Here is a 7472-nt window from a genome sequence, read left to right as displayed (position 1 = left end):
TCTGCATTTCACCCATCCCGGAACGTCCTTCCTCCAGGACCCCCCAGGAGCAGTGGGCAGCTTCTCAGCGCCCGCGGACCAAGTTAACTGTCCGTCACGGTCACGGACGGACAGGAGAATGTTCAGTTTTTGCATGTTTTTTCTGTTTGGATTCTTATTGGAGGAACACGGGGAGAACATGCAAACTCAACACAGAAAGGCCCGGGAGATAGCCCACCTGAGCACTGAAGGTCTGGGGAGGACCTACCCCCCAGAGCCAACAGCCCCCCATGTGGGGATCGAACCCATGACCTTCTTGCTGTGAGGCGGCAGTGCATGCACCTGAGCCACCGTGCTCTGAAATGTTTCAGGCATGTTTGAAATAATGCTGTAAAGCAGAGGTCGCCAACCCGTCGATCTAGAAGACCTTCCCTGTCAATCTCCATTTTTTTCTTTTTAAATACAGAAAAAAAAAAAAATAATAATTTGAACATTTTCTGAAATGTTTTCTTACGGACTTCGGAAGACCAACGTCAGAAAAGATCTCCGCCTGATTCATGAACGCCAGCTATTTAAATCCGAGGATGTCCGTAGAGTTGATGTGAACGTAATCACCAACGATTTCTCGTAAATTTAGCCGTTCCCACTAAATGCCCCTTCTAAAGCAGCTTGCACACTGCCCCGACAAACGCCAACATTCTCCAACAGTTGGGTCAGCGTGCGCCAGCAGTTGGTGTTTGTTGGTCATTGTCGGGTACTGTCGGAAGAGTTCAACATTACATGTTCAGTCGGATTGGGTAAAGTTGCTGAATGTCTGCCCAATGTAGAGAGATTTCCAACATTCTGACAGCTCGCAACTAGGCTCAACTCGCGTGCATAATATCCTCGAGCTCTCTTGGATGTCGTTGTTATGTTGGTTATCGGCCAGTTTGTTAAAAAAAAAGTCTATTTATAGATTAACGTTATGTCTTTTCACAGCTCAACCAAAAGAACGGTTTTCCAGACAGATATTTGTCTATTTTAACTTCTACGACTCGTTTAACACTGCAACGTGTTTCTAAATATTAATATTAATGTTAAAGGTGACACATTAGCCTACATGAGTACGTTTGCGCTTATGTTAGTTATCGGCCACTCCCACTTCATTCCAATTACCGCTTTGGTTTTCGAAATATTAATATGCACGCATACTGTCGTATTAAAAGTTTTGGCACCCCTCTGAGGCTGCATGATAATTTACTCTGTCTTCAACAAAAAAAAATCACAGTGGTTTATTATTCATTTTCCAGACAAAGATATTTAGAGTAGCAGTATTTAATTGTGTGAAATGAAATCAAATGTGAAAAATAGGCTGTGCAAATATTTAGGCACCCTAATCATTTTCATGATTTGAATACCTGTAACTACTCAATACTGAATAATTGCAACACATAATTAGCCTGATTAGCTTGTTAAGCCTTCAATTCCATAGAAAGGTGCATTCAATCATTAGAAAAACTATCTAAGGTAGCCAATTGCAAGATGTGCTTCTCCTTGATTCTCCTCTGAAGAGTGTGTTAGATTCCAGTGATATTTCTCATGTACAGATATCTTGTGTATGTCCCTCCACCCTTACCAGGCCTGTAGGCCCAAATTATGTTGTGCAAGATTCCTCCTGACGCCTGGGTTCTTAGGCTGAAGGACATTGATGGACTGTCATGGTCATGTATGTGTACGTGTGTGTGTTAGAGATTGTTATGCATTTCATTCCGTTTACGTAGTGTATGTGTGTGTGTTAGAGAGTGTTATGCATTCCATTCGGTTTAAGTAATGCCACCAGTTAAATTAGCCTGTGCCCGAGGCTCAAGGGATCAGATCGGAGCGACGGGGTTCAGAGCAGCTTGCAGAGGAAGGACGACCATCTCCTGAAGACCCCGACACCGGCAACTTTCAGGACTCTGCCACTTAGAAATACTTAGACTCAGAAAGTACTTAGTGATATTCCTTGTCTGACAATAAATATCTCTGGCTCTGATCCGAACCGCTCCAGCTTCCTTGATTGAGACAACCAACTAAACCACCCTTTAGAATTGAGTGTAATAGCCTAAATATAGAAAAGAATCCAACAAGTGGCAACATGGGCAACATGGGGGCCTCAAAACAACTGTCAAATGATCTGAAAACAAAGATTGTCAGTGTTGTGTTGTAACTTCAGTTGATAAATCAAGCAGTTAATATCCAGCCTGCTCATTGCAAATGTGTTTTTTCTTGTTCATATTGTGTGCGGTTAACAAGTATTTTCCTTTTTATGTTGCACTGAAATTAAGTGATTTAGTGTGTTCTTGGTCACATCAATTTGAAAGCTGGACCAAAGTGTTTAATTTCATTCAATTACAATTAGGCTAAATAAAAAGTTAAGTTGTAAGTACAGTCTGGAGTCTGGACAGTCTTTTTCTCTCAACGTCTCAATAGGTAGATCTTGCCTGTCACCACGGCAATCTCGTGATCTTTGGCCAAAAAAGTTTGGTGACCACTGCTGTAAAGGATGTGAAAGATTTCTGTTAACAACAACAACAACAACGAAAGTGCATTATATAAACAAAATTCTAAATCTAAATGTAGATGTAAATGTAAATGTATTGACACAAGAGAAAAATAACTGTGACAAATACCTAAAACCTAAAACCTTTGCACAGCACTGTAAAATCACAAACTTACTTGTAAAGCTCCATATTTCTCCTCTTCAGGTCTAAAGAGACTCTATCACTGCTGCTAGAATGAGTGTCTCTGAGGAGAGAGAGGAGGCTGCAGGTCATAGTAAGATGATCAGACCAGGGTCTGCACTACACAGCAGTGTGACCATGAAGAAGGACAAGGACATGGATGAATCTCTGAAACTCAGAGATAAACCAGCATATTCTGATGTGAGGTGAGTTCAGAAACAGATTATCTACACAAACTCAGTTGCACATAGAATGGGACGGTACAACTGTGCAGCTAGTTATAAGTTTCACCTCAGCAAGAGAGAGACTGCTATTGTGAAATATTAATATTTCATATGGTTAGAAACTGATCCATTATTATGCCTAAAAACATTCATTAAAATATTTTTAAATTAGGCAATATCAAGGGCAGTTATAACTTTGAAGGACCCATTGCCTCATTTCACCTCTGAGAATAAAATCACAGTCAGACTGGCTCTGATTCGTTTTATAGCTTTTGATAGTGATGGGCAAAGTGAGGCTTTGTAAAAATCAGCTGCTTCATTTATGTAAAAACAGCATATAGCTTGTGTCAAGTGTTTTTGTATCATTTTTTTATTTCCAGATCAAAGACACGCAGAACCCGATCCCCAGCGCCAGGCTGTGTTTCCATGAAGAGTGATAGGTCCATATTCCAACCTTCTCCTGTGTGTTTGTGTGTTTATGTGTATGTGTGTGTGAGTGAGAGATATAGAGAGAGACATTAATCCTGCATTGGTGCAGCTGTTTTTATGTAACATTATGTCTGAACGCATTGATTTATTCTACAGATATTAGTCTATGTTGATTGGTTTATTGTGTCTCCTTGTGTTTGTAGACGACACACACACAGACCTCCATCTTCAGTGCCCAGGGGTGTGTCCATGAAGAGTGACCGGTCCCTGCCTGCACCTCTCAACTTCAGCAGTAAACCATCAGGTCTAAAGTGAGTAGCTTTTATTTAAGTTATTCAGACATTTCAGTGTTGTTACATACAATTATACACACACAAACACACACACACACACACACACACACACACACACACACACACACACACACACACACACACACACACACACACACATAAACTGTTATCAAAGACGATTGGTAAGATAAGATAAAAAAGCTGAAACTTCCCATCCTTAACAAAGCAAAGGTATACCTGAACGACACAATGGAAAACATGTAGAGGTGTATCTAAAATAGAGAGAGAGTGTGTATGAGTTTATGTTTGTGTGAAAGAGAAAAATAGATATTCATTATGCATTGGTGCAGATATCGTTATATGACATTAAGTGTGAACACATTCAATCATTCCACAGAGAAATTAGTCTTTTATTTGGTTTATTGTGTCTCCTTGTGTTTGTAGACGACACACACACAGACCTTCATCTTCAGTGCCCAGGTGTGTGTCCATGAAGAGTGACCGGTCCCTGCCTGCACCTCTCAACTTCAGCAGTAAACCATCAGGTCTAAAGTGAGTAGCTTTTATTTAAGTTATTCAGACATTTCAGTGTTGTTACATACAATTATACACACACAAACACACACACACACACACACACACACACACACACACAGTTATGAAAGACAATTGATAATATATGAAACAAAAGCTGAAGGCTGAAGCGTCCCATCCGTATCAAAGCAAAGGTAAAACCATAAGTTCATAATGGAAACATGTACACACAAACTGTTATCAAAGACGATTGGTAAGATAACTCCAGCATAACTTCAGCAGTGAACTATCAGGTCTGAAGTGAGTAGTTTTTATTTAAGTTATTCAGACATTTCAGTGTTGTCACATGCAATTCTACACACACAGACACACACACACACACACACATACACACACACACACACACACACACACACACACATCAACTGTTATCAAAGACGATTGGTAAGATAAGATAAAAAAGCTGAAAGCTGAAACTTCCCATCCTTAACAAAGCAAAGGTATACCTGAACGACACAATGGAAAACATGTAGAGGTGTATCTAAAATAGAGAGAGAGTGTGTGTGAGTTTATGTTTGTGTGAAAGAGAGAGAAAAAGAGATATTCATTATCCATTGGTGCAGATATCGTTATATGACATTAAGTGTGAACACATTGAATCATTCCACAGAGAAATTAGTCTTTTGATTGGTTTATTGTGTCTCCTTGTGTTTGTAGACAACACACACACAAACCTCCATCTCCAGTGCCCAGGGGTGTGTCCATGAAGAGTGACCGGTCCCTGCCTGCACCTCTCAACTTCAGCAGTAAACCATCAGGTCTAAAGTGAGTAGCTTTTATTTAAGTTATTCAGACATTTCAGTGTTGTTATATACAATTATACACACACAAACACACACACACACACACACACACACACACACACACTTTTATGAAAAAGTATTGGTAAGATCAGATAAAAAAGCTGAAGGCTGAAGCTTCCCATCCGTATCAAAGTAAAGGTATAAACTAAACTCCATAATGGAAAACATGTAGAGGTGAATCTGGTATAGAGAGGAAGTGTGTGTGTGTGTGTGTGTGTGTGTGAAAGAAAGAGAAAGAGAGATATTCATCCTGCATTGGTGCTGAAGGGATCAGGATTTAAGCTTTAGTTTATAAAATATATTCCATAGTCAATAGTTAAATATATCTCATTCCTAGTGGTAATGTTGCAGATATCGTTATATGACATTAAGTGTGAATACATTGAATCATTCGACAGATAAATTAGACTGTTGATTGGTTTCTTGTGTCTCCTTGTGTTTGTAGACGACAATAGAAAGGTTGTGTGTTTGTGTGTGTGTGTTTGTGTGTGTGTTTGTATATATATATATATATGTGTGTGTGTGTGTGTGTGTATGTGTTTGTGTGTGTATGTGTGTGTGAGTGAGAGAGATAGAGAGAGACATTAATCCTGCATTGATGCAGCTGTTTTTATGTAACATTATGTCTGAACGCATTGATTTACTCTACAGATATTAGTCTGTTGATTGGTTTCTTGTGTCTCCTTGTGTTTGTAGACGACACACACACAGACCTTCATCTTCAGTGCCCAGGGGTGTGTCCATGAAGAGTGACCGGTCCCTGCCTGCACCTCTCAACTTCAGCAGTAAACCATCAGGTCTAAAGTGAGTAGCTTTTATTTAAGTTATTCAGACATTTCAGTGTTGTTACATACAATTACACACACACACACACACACACACACACACACACACACACACACACACACACACACACACACACACACACACACACACACACACACACACAGTTATGAAAGACAATTGATAATATATGAAACAAAAGCTGAAGGCTGAAGCGTCCCATCCGTATCAAAGCAAAGGTAAAACCATAAGTTCATAATGGAAACATGTACACACAAACTGTTATCAAAGACGATTGGTAATATAACTTCAGCAGTGAACTATCAGGTCTGAAGTGAGTAGTTTTTATTTAAGTTATTCAGACATTTCAGTGTTGACACACACACACACACACACACACACACACACACACACACACACACACACACACACACACACACACACACACTGTTATCAAAGACGATTGGTAAGATAAGATAAAAAAGCTGAAACTTCCCATCCTTAACAAAGCAAAGGTATACCTGAACGACACAATGGAAAACATGTAGAGGTGTATCTAAAATAGAGAGAGTGTCACGGCGGCTGAGGCCGAGTAAAACAGGTTTGGTACCAAAGGCAGACACAGGCAACAAAGTATCTTCAAAAGGAGTATGAATGTCTTTCAAAAAACAGAGGCAGGAGATCCAACAGAAAAACAGCAAAGCTCAGAAAATACAAAACATGGGGATCTCAACGAGGCGAGGCAGGCAGCATAAGACAGAAACATAAAACTCACAGGTCAGGGCTAGATGCACAGTCCAAAGCAGTCCAATAAAACCCACAAAGGGTTAAATCCAAAATCCAAAGGAATCCAGGCAAAAACAGACAGGCAGGAAAAATGCAATAGGAAAAACGTGGCGAGAGGTGTCCAGGTAAGCGAAGAGATAATCCAACACTGAATGTTCTTCAGAGCACGGTTTAACACAGGCACTGATGAGATCCAATTAGACACAGGTGTGTGACCAGGCACAGGGAAGAAACGAGGCTTCATTAGCAACAGGAGTGTTAGGCCAGGCACAGGGAAGAGATGAGGTCCAATTAGCCACAGGTGTGTTAGACCAGGCACCTGGAAGAGTCAGTGAGTTAAGCATGGCAAACCTGAAGCGGGGAGAGAGAGGGAGAGAGAGAGAGAGCGCGCACACAAGACATGGGGCACATGACATAGAAAACATGGATCTGGCTCAGATCGTGACAGAGAGAGTGTGTGTGAGTTTATGTTTGTGTGAAAGAGAGAGAAAAAGAGATATTCATTATGCATTGGTGCAGGTATCGTTATATGACATTAAGTGTGAACACATTCAATCATTCCACAGGGAAATTAGTCTTTTGATTGGTTTATTGTGTCTCCTTGTGTTTGTAGACAACACACACACAAACCTCCATCTCTAGTTCCCAGAGGTGTGTCCGTGAAGAGTGACCGGTCCCTGCCTGCACCTCTCAACTTCAGCAGTAAACCATCAGGTCTAAAGTGAGAAGCTTTTATTTAAGTTATTCAGACATTTCAGTGTTGTCACATGCAATTCTACACACACACACACACACACACACACACACACACACAAACACACACACAAGCACACACAAACTGTCATCAAAGACGATTGGTAAGATAACTTCGGCATAACT

The sequence above is a fragment of the Clupea harengus genome, unplaced genomic scaffold, assembly GCF_900700415.2.
Source record: "Clupea harengus unplaced genomic scaffold, Ch_v2.0.2, whole genome shotgun sequence".
NCBI lineage: Eukaryota > Metazoa > Chordata > Actinopteri > Clupeiformes > Clupeidae > Clupea > Clupea harengus.
This window is presented reverse-complemented; position numbering follows the sequence as displayed.